Raw genomic sequence first — 12,344 nt, 5'->3', positions numbered from 1 at the left:
TGGTTATAGCAGGATGACAGACCATACCAGGACATGGTAACATGGTTATAGCAGGATGACAGACCATACCAGGACATGGTAACATGGTTATAGCAGGATGACAGACCATACCAGGACATGGTAACATGGTTATAGCAGGATGACAGACCATACCAGGACATGGTAACATGGTTATAGCAGGATGACAGACCATACCAGGACATGGTAACATGGTTATAGCAGGATGACAGACCATACCAGGACATGGTAACATGGTTATAGCAGGATGACAGACCATACCAGGACATGGTAACATGGTTATAGCAGGATGACAGACCATACCAGGACATGGTAACATGGTTATAGCAGGATGACAGACCATACCAGGACATGGTAACATGGTTATAGCAGGATGACAGACCATACCAGGACATGGTAACATGGTTATAGCAGGATGACAGACCATACCAGGACATGGTAACATGGTTATAGCAGGATGACAGACCATACCAGGACATGGTAACATGGTTATAGCAGGATGACAGACCATACCAGGACATGGTAACATGGTTATAGCAGGATGACAGACCATACCAGGACATGGTAACATGGTTATAGCAGGATGACAGACCATACCAGGACATGGTAACATGGTTATAGCAGGATGACAGACCATACCAGGACATGGTAACATGGTTATAGCAGGATGACAGACCATACCAGGACATGGTAACATGGTTATAGCAGGATGACAGACCATACCAGGACATGGTAACATGGTTATAGCAGGATGACAGACCATACCAGGACATGGTAACATGGTTATAGCAGGATGACAGACCATACCAGGACATGGTAACATGGTTATAGCAGGATGACAGACCATACCAGGACATGGTAACATGGTTATAGCAGGATGACAGACCATACCAGGACATGGTAACATGGTTATAGCAGGATGACAGACCATACCAGGACATGGTAACATGGTTATAGCAGGATGACAGACCATACCAGGACATGGTAACATGGTTATAGCAGGATGACAGACCATACCAGGACATGGTAACATGGTTATAGCAGGATGACAGACCATACCAGGACATGGTAACATGGTTATAGCAGGATGACAGACCATACCAGGACATGGTAACATGGTTATAGCAGGATGACAGACCATACCAGGACATGGTAACATGGTTATAGCAGGATGACAGACCATACCAGGACATGGTAACATGGTTATAGCAGGATGACAGACCATACCAGGACATGGTAACATGGTTATAGCAGGATGACAGACCATACCAGGACATGGTAACATGGTTATAGCAGGATGACAGGCCATACCAGGACATGGTAACATGGTTATAGCAGGATGACAGGCCATACCAGGACATGGTAACATGGTTATAGCAGGATGACAGACCATACCAGGACATGGTAACATGGTTATAGCAGGATGACAGGCCATACCAGGACATGGTAACATGGTTATAGCAGGATGACAGACCATACCAGGACATGGTAACATGGTTATAGCAGGATGACAGACCATACCAGGACATGGTAACATGGTTATAGCAGGATGACAGACCATACCAGGACATGGTAACATGGTTATAGCAGGATGACAGACCATACCAGGACATGGTAACATGGTTATAGCAGGATGACAGGCCATACCAGGACATGGTAACATGGTTATAGCAGGATGACAGACCATACCAGGACATGGTAACATGGTTATAGCAGGATGACAGACCATACCAGGACATGGTAACATGGTTATAGCAGGATGACAGACCATACCAGGACATGGTAACATGGTTATAGCAGGATGACAGACCATACCAGGACATGGTAACATGGTTATAGCAGGATGACAGACCATACCAGGACATGGTAACATGGTTATAGCAGGATGACAGACCATACCAGGACATGGTAACATGGTTATAGCAGGATGACAGACCATACCAGGACATGGTAACATGGTTATAGCAGGATGACAGGCCATACCAGGACATGGTAACATGGTTATAGCAGGATGACAGACCATACCAGGACATGGTAACATGGTTATAGCAGGATGACAGACCATACCAGGACATGGTAACATGGTTATAGCAGGATGACAGACCATACCAGGACATGGTAACATGGTTATAGCAGGATGACAGACCATACCAGGACATGGTAACATGGTTATAGCAGGATGACAGACCATACCAGGACATGGTAACATGGTTATAGCAGGATGACAGATCATACCAGGACATGGTAACATGGTTATAGCAGGATGACAGACCATACCAGGACATGGTAACATGGTTATAGCAGGATGACAGACCATACCAGGACATGGTAACATGGTTATAGCAGGATGACAGACCATACCAGGACATGGTAACATGGTTATAGCAGGATGACAGACCATACCAGGACATGGTAACATGGTTATAGCAGGATGACAGACCATACCAGGACATGGTAACAAGGTAAGAGCAGAATACAGTAAAACAATCTACCAGGGAATAAGATTCAAATGGAGGTTGAGTTTCTATCTTTTCTAAATGAAAACACACACACACACACACACATATACACACACACACACACATACACACACACACACACACACACACACACACACACACACACACACACACACACACACACACACACACACACACACACACACACACACACACACACACACACACACACACGGCCAGACAAAGGCCTCACCCTCTGGTACTTTAGATAACAGTCTGAACACTCTCAATACTGACCATTAACCCACAGATAAATATGATGAACCAGCTTGTGTGTCTGTGTATCTTCTTAATGTTGACTGGCTGTTTCCATCTCTGTTTGTCTGTAATACAGAGGAGGTGATCTCTCTCAGCTCACCACCATGTGGGTTATCGGTTTACTATGATTTCTGTGTGTGTGTGTGTGTGTGTGTGTGTGTGTGTGTGTGTGTGTGTGTGTGTGTGTGTGTGTGTGTGTGTGTGTGTGTGTGTGTGTGTGTGTGTGTGTGTGTGTGTTAGGGTTATAGACTGGAGACCAATGAGGATAAGGAGAGAGTGGGAGAACAGAGGAGAGTGAGAGAGGGAACAGAGGAGAGAGAGAGGGGGAACAGAGGAGAGAGAGGGAACAGAGGAGAGAGAGAGGGAACAGAGGAGAGAGAGAGGGAACAGAGGAGAGAGAGAGAGGGAACAGAGGAGAGAGAGAGGGGGAACAGAGGAGAGAGAGGGAACAGAGGAGAGAGAGAGGGAACAGAGGAGAGAGAGGGAACAGAGGAGAGAGAGAGGGAACAGAGGAGAGAGAGAGGGAACAGAGGAGAGAGAGAGGGAACAGAGGAGAGAGAAAGGGGGAACAGAGGAGAGAGAGGGAACAGAGGAGAGAGAGATGGAACAGAGGAGAGAGAGAGGGAACAGAGGAGAGAGAGAGAGAGACGGAACAGAGGAGAGAGAGGGACAGAACAGAGGAGAGAGAGGGAACAGAGGAGAGAGAGGGAACAGAGGAGAGAGGGAACAGAGGAGAGAGAGAGGGAACAGATGAGAGAGAGAGAGGGAACAGAGGAGAGAGAGGGAACAGAGGAGAGAGAGAGGGAACAGAGGAGAGAGAGAGGGAACAGAGGAGAGAGAGAGGGAACAGAGGAGAGAGAGAGGGAACAGAGGAGAGAGAGGGGGAACAGAGGAGAGAGAAAGGGGGAACAGAGGAGAGAGAGGGAACAGAGGAGAGAGAGAGAGGGAACAGAGGAGAGAGAGAGGGAACAGAAGAGAGAGAGAGAGACGGAACAGAGGAGAGAGAGGGACAGAACAGAGGAGAGAGAGAGGGAACAGAGGAGAGAGAGTGGGGAACATAGGAGATAGAGAGGGGGAACAGAAGAGAGAGAGAGGGAACAGAGGAAAGAGAGGGAACAGAGGAGAGAGAGAGAGAGAGAACAGAGGAGCGAGAGAGATGGAACAGAGGAGAGAGAGAGGGTGGGAACAGAGGAGAGAGAGAGGGTGGGAACAGAGGAGAGAGAGAGGGTGGGAACAGACGAGAGAGAGGGTGGGAACAGAGGAGAGAGAGGGGGAACAGAGGAGAGAGATATGGAACAGAGGAGCGAGAGGGGGAACAGAGGAGAGAGAGGGGGAACAGAGGAGAGAGATATGGAACAGAGGAGAGAGATATGGAACAGAGGAGAGAGAGGGGGAACAGAGGAGAAAGACAGGGAACAGAGGAGTGAGAGGTAGTGAACAGAGGAGCGAGCGATAGTGAACAGAGGGGAGAGAGAGGGGGAACAGAGGAGAGAGATATGGAACAGAGGTGAGAGAGGGGGAACAGAGGAGAGATATATGGGACAGAGGTAGAGAGTGAGAGGGCGAGATGTTGGAGAGGGAGAGAGAGGGAGAGCGAGAGGTGGAGAAAGAGACAGGGAAAAGAGAAAGAGGGGAACAGGGGAGAGAGAGGGATAAGAGAGAGTAAGAGGGGGTTATAGGAAGACACAGAGTCTTTCACACTGTCTCCCTCTGCTGGTCAGTGTTAGTATGCAGCCTCTCAGGATCCTATGTAACAGTATCCTGTCTGATCTCTTAGTATGAGGCCTCTCAGGACCCTCTGTAACAGTATCCTGTCTGATCTCTTAGTATAAGGCCTCTCAGGACCCTCTGTAACAGTATCCTGTCTGATCTCTTAGTATGAGGCCTCTCAGGACCCTCTGTAACAGTATCCTGTCTGATCTCTTAGTATAAGGTCTCTCAGGACCCTCTGTAACAGTATCCTGTCTGATCTCTTAGTATGAGGTCTCTCAGGACCCTCTGTAACAGTATCCTGTCTGATCTCTTAGTATGAGGTCTCTCAGGACCCTCTGTAACAGTATCCTGTCTGATCTCTTAGTATGAGGTCTCTCAGGACCCTCTGTAACAGTATCCTGTCTGATCTCTTAGTATGAGGTCTCTCAGGACCCTCTGTAACAGTATCCTGTCTGATCTCTTAGTATGAGGTCTCTCGGGACCCTCTGTAACAGACACAGAGTCCAAAGCCACCATCCGCAGGAGACACACAGCCCAACAGTGCACCTCCCCAAAGTCCCTATCCAACACCTCTCTGCGTACGTGTCTCCTATTCATTTGAATAAGGTGACAGGTGGAGAAATTGCTTGAGCCACGCTGAGAATACAGAAGTCTGAAAGCCAACGGTACAATATTCTAGAACACTGCCTTGAGCTACGCTGAAAATACAGAAGTCTGAAAGCCAACGGTACAATATTCTAGAACAGTGCTTGACATGTACACGTTTTTGGACTCTGATAAACGCTTTAGTATGCAGCCTCTCGGGCCCTCTGTAACATGTAACAGCACAGTATGCTGTCTGAGACCAGTACGCCTGACATGACAGATGACATGACAGCTCAGTGTCAAGGGTCATTTGAATATGAAACGGCATTTATCAAAAAGAACATCCGCTATCAGATAAGTTACGAGAGGGGCGTTGTGTGTATAGGGTGTGTGTATAGGGTGTGTATATAGGGTGTGTGTATAGGGTGTGTGTATAGGGTGTGTATAGAGTGTGTATAGGGTGTGTGTATAGGGTGTGTGTATAGGGTGTGTATATAGGGTGTGTGTATAGGGTGTGTATAGGGTGTGTATAGGGTGTGTGTATAGGGTGTATGTATAGGGTGTGTGTATAGGGTGTGTGTATAGGGTGTGTGTATAGGGTGTGTGTATAGGGTGTGTGTATAGAGTGTGTGTATAGGGTGTGTGTATAGGGTGTGTGTATAGGGTGTGTATAGGGTGTGTGTATCGAGTGTGTGTATAGGGTGTGTATATAGGGTGTGTGTATAGAGTGTGTGTATAGGGTGTGTATAGAGTGTGTGTATAGGGTGTGTATATAGGGTGTGTGTATAGAGTGTGTGTATAGGGTGTGTGTATAGGGTGCGTGTGTGTGTGTCAAATCAAAATCAAATAAAATTTGATCAGTCACATAAACATATTTAGCAGATGTTATTGTGGGTGTAGAGAAATGCTTGTGTTCCTAGCTCCAACAGTGCAGTAGTATCTAACTATTCACAACAATATACACAGATATAAAAGTAAAACAATGGAATTAAGAAATATAGAAATATTAGTATGAGCAATGTCAGAGTCCAAAGTATAAATACATCATTTACATTTACGTCATTTAGCAGACGCTTTTATCCAGAGCGACTTACAAATTGGTGCATTCACCTTATGATATCCAGTGGAACAACCACTTTACAATAGTACATCTATATATTTTTTTTTGGGGGGGGGGGTGGTTAGAAGGATTACTTTATCCTATCCCAGGTATTCCTTAAAGAGGTGGGGTTTCAGGTGTCTCCGGAAGGTGGTGATTGATTCCGCTGTCCTGGCTTCGTGAGGGAGCTTGTTCCACCATTGGGGTGCCAGAGCAGCGAACAGTTTTGACTGGGCTGAGCGGGAACTGTGCTTCCGCAGAGGTAGGGAGGCGAGCAGGCCAGAGATGGATGAACGCAGTGCCCTTCTTTGGGTGTAGGGACTGATCAGAGCCTGAATGTACGGAGATGCCGTTCCCCTCACAGCTCCCTAGGCAAGCAAAATGGTCTTGTAGCAGATGCGAGCTTCAACTGGAAGCCAGTGGAGTTTGCGGAGGAGCGGGGTGACGTGAGAGAACTTGGGAAGGTTGAACACCAGACGGGCTGCGGCGTTCTGGATGAGTTGTAGGGGTTTGATGGCACAGGCAGGGAGCACCGCCAACAGCGAGTTGCAGTAATCCAGACGGGAGATGACAAGTGCCTGGATTAGGACCTGCGCCGCTTCGTGTGTAAGGCAGGGTCGTACTCTGCGAATGTTGTAGAGCATGAACCTACAGGATCGGGTCACCGCCTTGATGTTAGCGGAGAATGACAGGGTGTTGTCCAGGGTCAGGCCAAGGCTCTTAGCACTCTGGGAGGAGGACACAATGGAGTTGTCAACCATGATGGCGAGATCATGGAACGGGCAGTCCTTCCCCGGGAGGAAGAGCAGCTCTGTCTTGCCGAGGTTCAGCTTGAGGTGGTGATCCGTCATCCACACTGATATGTCTGCCAGACATGCAGAGATGCGATTCGCCACCTGGTTATCAGAAGGGGGAAAGGAGAAGATGAACTGTGTGTCGTCTGCGTAGCAATGATAGGAGAGACCATGTGAGGATATGACAGAGCCAAGTGACTTGGTGTATAGCGAGAATAGGAGAGGGCCTAGAACTGAGCCCTGGGGGACACCAGTGGTGAGAGCACGTGGTGCGGAGACGGATTCTCGCCACGCCACCTGGTAGGAGCGACCTGTCAGGTAGGACGCAATCCAAGAGTGAGCCGCGCCGGAGATGCCCAACTCGGAGAGGGTGGAGAGGAGGATCTGATGGTTCACAGTATCAAAGGCAGCAGATAGGTCTAGAAGGATGAGAGCAGAGGAGAGAGAGTTAGCTTTAGCAGTGTGGAGAGCCTCTGTGACACAGAGAAGAGCAGTCTCAGTTGAATGACCAGTCTTGAAACCTGACTGATTTGGATCAAGAAGGTCATTCTGAGAGAGATAGCAAGCGAGCTGGCCAAGGACGGCACGCTCAAGAGTTTTGGAGAGAAAAGAAAGAAGGGATACTGGTCTTAGTTGTTGACATCGGAGGGGTCGAGTGTAGTATATATATGTGATGTGCAGTATAGACATTATGGACAGTGTGTGGATAGAATATATATATTATGGAAAGTGGAAAGTATTTGGGTAGAATATATACTATATCTGTGGAATACATGGATAGAATATATAGTATATCTGAAGAATACATGGATAGAATATATAGTATATCTGAAGAATATATTGATAGAATATGTAGTATATCTGAAGAATACATGGATATAATAGTATATGTACATCAATAGTTGAATATGATGGCCTTGAGTAGAATACAGGATATATATATGAAGTGGGTAAAACAAGATGTAAACACTATTAAAGTGACCAGTGTTCCATGTCTATGTACACAGGGCAGCAGTCTCTAAGGTGCAGGGTAGAGTACTGGCTGGTAGCCGGCTAGTGACTGTGACTAAAGTTCAGGGCAGGGTACTGGGTGGAGGCTGGTTAGTGGAGACTATTTAACAGTCTGATGGCCTGGAGATAGATGCTATTTTTCAGTCTCTAGGTCCCAGCTTCGATGCACCTGCGTGTGTGTGTGTGTGTGTGTGTGCTTGTGACCCACTGTATAAAGTTATTGTGTGGAATGGCACAGCCTATATATTGATCTATCTAAGACTCACTTCACACAGTGAAAACAAATATAAACGCAACATGTGTTGTTGGTTCTCATGTTTCATGAGCTGTAATAAAAGATCGACGTCGTTTTAGAGAATTTCACAGTAAATCCAACCGGCTTCACTACCGCAGACCACGTGTAACCCTGCCAGCCCAGGACCTCCACATCCGGATTCTTCACCTGCGGGATCGTCTGAAACCAGCCAACAATTAGACGTTCATCCACGTTCTCCAAAATGTCAAATTTCGAAGTGTTTTTGTTTCTCATGCTACTCTGTGTCGTTCCATTTCTCCAACCGTCAAGTTTAGAAGTGAAGGGTTACGTTTAGACACTCATTCTGAATGGTTAATGTTTAAGATAGAGTTACAACATTACGTTTAGGCACTTATTATAAGGTTTGGCAAAGGGTTAAACCCCAAAATAAAAAAATAATGGTGTCAATAACTGGGATTGAACACGCAGCCTTCTGACCCAGAATCATGTGATTACAAAATCCGACACTGCAGCATGTTCGCAGGCATTTCCCAACTTCCTCAGCACATTGATACAAGTCCAATGTCAACGTTAATCTTGAACGATTTGGGTGCATCTCCCCCTTTCTGCTTCCACTCCCCATATCATATGCCCTCGAAGTTATCGAATACTTTATTTATACTGTCATTTGATTTCATGTCTATACTAAATTATTAATTTATAGGATACTCGGAAGTTCCTCAAAGGACGTGCGGAGGGTACCTGCCGACGTCACCCTAGAGCAGAAAAAACGGCCTCTTCTTTTCCGCGCGGAGCGCAGTTCGCCCTTCTCCTTTCAGCACCGGATACCGTCCGACGCCTACGACTCCGTGCGTCTCGCTCCTGGGACAAGATAAAAAAAAACTAACATTTTAACGGACCTTGATCACGAACAAACCTTTACAATGAGTTATTGACTCTCTCATTTAGTCACAAGTCACCGAACTCCATGGACGAAATATATCCATATTAAAACGTTCTTTAAGTTTTTTTGAATTTCCTTTTTGACTGTTGGGCTATGTGTGTCGGTTGTTTTTACTTCATATAATGTGGATGTTACCTGTGTACGTGGCTGGAGGATGAGCGCCGGCGTGGGGGCGACAGGGGACGCGACAGTAACTCATAATATGCAGTCAAGGTAAAGTGCTTTACATTCACTCACCCTCCAGGCTATGACTAGGGGACGTTTTCTAGGGGCACTGACTCGCTGGTTCAAGTCCCGCTTCGCCTCTCAAGTCCCCTGTACTACCTGACTGGGTGAGTTTGTGTGTCTGTGTTGCTATAGCTTCTGTGACCGGAGAGTGAGGGCTGATTTGAAGTTGAGTAAGAAACACTGTTGATCTGTTGTTGGTATCTGTTGCGTTTATACGGTAACCTATACGACAGCTCGCCCTTTGACAGCACATTCAGAGCGTATAGCCAACATATCGCCCGTTTCTCCATAGGCAACTTTACGCACATTGGTTGACTTCGTTTTTGCTGTATTAAACTATGGTTAGCGTAATGTTAATGTGCGTTTCGATGGTTATAATACTACAATTTAAAAACAATAATGTATAGGCCTATTTATCATTTTATTGTCCTGTTACTCGTAGGTTGAATCATCATCCCAAAATGCATAAAATGAGAACCAGAGTCCTCGTGTATTCCAGACGTGGTTTTAGTGATCTGCGCTGTATGGCTATCCCCTGTCCATTCTTATATAACTGTGTGTGTGTGTGTGTGTGTGTGTGTGTGTGTGTGTGTGTGTGTGTGTGTGTGTGTGTGTGTGTGTGTGTGTGTGTGTGTGTGTGTGTGTGTGTGTGTGTGTGTGTGTGTGTGTGTGTGGCTTCTGGGTTCCCCTCATCCCCATTATCTTGCACGTCGATATAACTGCAGTTCTGGTCGATGGGAACAAACAACTCTCTCTCTCTCTCTCTCTCTCTTTCTTCGTCATATGCTTTTTGAGTTCTTGCACGGTCTTCTAATAACTATAGTCTTCTAATCATATAAAGCCCCATGGACAACTTGAAAACAGTCAAACTATTTAGTGAATATTTGGCTGACTCTTCAAGGAAAATTCCACCTAAAACCGACCAAACCAAAATGCATCATGCCCGCTGTATTTCTATATTTTGAAAGTTATATATCTTGAAAACTTGATTGCTGACACGCAACATATTTTGGGGCTATATCAACAACGACTCATGAAACAAATACCAAAAGGTGGAGTTTTTCTTTGAAGGACAAACAGAAATCTTTCGAAGAGACGTTAGACTTTTCTTTCAGTTCGACTCAACAACATGCTACATATAACTGAGAGAACATAACCTATTGTCTAGTTGCAGTAGACTGTGTAATAACCTAATGAAGTTGCGCGCGACTTCTGACTTTTGGCCAACGGCTTCCGTTCTGAGAAAGACAGAAATAAACAACTCATGTAAATGAGCCATCACAATGACATGCGGTGAATCCCGCGGGTCCTCTCCCGTTTCCACCGGGCGGCCCGTCTACTGCCTCTCCAAGAACAAGCCTCCCTCCGCTCCGTGTTTAGCTCCGGTGACGAACAATGCAAATGCACCGAGATAAGGAGGAGGGGTGACTGATTGAGCTAACAATGACACACACACACAGAAACAGACACACATTGTGTCACATCAGCAGTACAGTAGCCAAACCCCTGTTGTTAGTCCCGCCTGCTATTGACGTTTGTAAATCATGGCTCAGTATGGAAGTGTAAATCAGTTGTATAAGGTCTAATGGGACTGAAAGATGATAAGACTCTCTCTCTCCCTCTATCTCCTCCTCTCGGCTTCTCTCTCTCTTTCTACTTCCCCATTTGCCCTCTCTCTCTCTCTCTCTCTCTCTCTCTCTCTCTCTCTCTCTCTCTCTCTCTCTCTCCTTATTTATCTTTCTGCTTCCCTACTCGCCTTCCCCCCCTCTCTCTATCACCCTCTCCTTTCTCTCTCTTGTCGTGGCCTTAGTCTCTCTTTCCTTTCGCTTTCCCTCTCGCCCTCACCCTCCTATCTTGCCCTTTCTCTCTCATTTCTCTCCATCATCCACTCCTCTCGTCCTCTCTCTCATCCTTTCTCTCTCTCTTCCTCCCTCTCTCTGTCTCTCTGTCTCTCTTAGGAAGAGGGAGATATGTATGACAGGAAAGGTATAAGAACAGCAGAGAGAGAGAGAGAGGGAGAGAGAGAGAGAGAAAAGAGAGAAAGAGAGAGAGAGGATGGTTATATTTCGTCCATGGAGTTCGGAGAGATAGAGGAGAGAAAGAAAGAAAGAAAGAAAGAGAGAGAGAGAGAGAGAGAGAGAGAGAGATGGAGAAAGAGAGAAAAGAAAGAGAGAAAAGAAAGAGAGAGAAAAGAGAGAGAGAAGATGGTTATATTTCGTCCATGGTGTTCGGAGAGATAGAGAGAGAGAAAGAAAGAAATAGAGCAAGAGAGAGAGTCCCTATACCAGTCCCTATACCCTCATCCCTGTGTGGGATTTTAGCTGGTCCACTTCACTCTGGTATGCAGTTGTCTGTTTCATAAACAACTCTGTGGTACACACACACACACACACACACACACACACACACACACACACACACATCACAGGATGTGTATGTCACGGGACGTGTACGTACACACACACACACACACATCACACACACACACACATCACAGGAGTGTGTGTGTGTGTGTGTGTGTGTGTGTGTGTGTGTGTGTGTGTGTGTGTGTGTGTGTGTGTGTACGTACACGTGTGAAAGTTATTAAGTGCATGACTGTGAGATCGAGAACTCTGGTTAGAGTGGTTTAATGTGACTGTGAGTGTGTGTGTGTGTGTGTGTGTGTGTGTGTGCATTTAAGCCAACGACCATGTGTATGTATTCATGTGTGTGTGTATTTAAGCCAATGACAGCGTGTATGTATTCATGTGTGTGTGTATTTAAGCCAATGACAGCGTGTATGTATTCATGTGTGTGTGTATTTAAGCCAATGACAGCGTGTATGTATTCATGTGTGTGTGTATTTAAGCCAATGACAGCGTGTATGTATTCGTGTGTGTGTGTATTGAAGCCAATGACAGCGTGTATGTATTCATGTGTG

At 46.2% G+C, this 12,344-nt stretch overlaps 1 protein-coding gene across 4 annotated transcripts in view; it reads left to right on the top strand.

Annotated features, from left to right (window-relative positions):
* The first annotated feature begins 8,868 nt into the window (after positions 1-8,868).
* LOC123730972 (glucagon receptor) overlaps positions 8,869-12,344 on the top strand; it is a 57,420-nt gene continuing 53,944 nt past the window's right edge. For 3 of the 4 annotated variants that reach the window (XM_045709759.1, XM_045709764.1, XM_045709757.1), the window contains exon 1: positions 8,869-9,409. The gene's annotated coding sequence lies outside the window, so the exon portion shown is untranslated. The remainder of the gene's footprint in view (positions 9,410-12,344) is intronic. The other variant, XM_045709763.1, reaches the window with a different exon arrangement.

The sequence above is a fragment of the Salmo salar genome, chromosome ssa02 (assembly GCF_905237065.1).
Source record: "Salmo salar chromosome ssa02, Ssal_v3.1, whole genome shotgun sequence".
Taxonomy (NCBI): Eukaryota; Metazoa; Chordata; class Actinopteri; order Salmoniformes; family Salmonidae; genus Salmo; species Salmo salar.
This window is presented reverse-complemented; position numbering and strand designations above follow the sequence as displayed.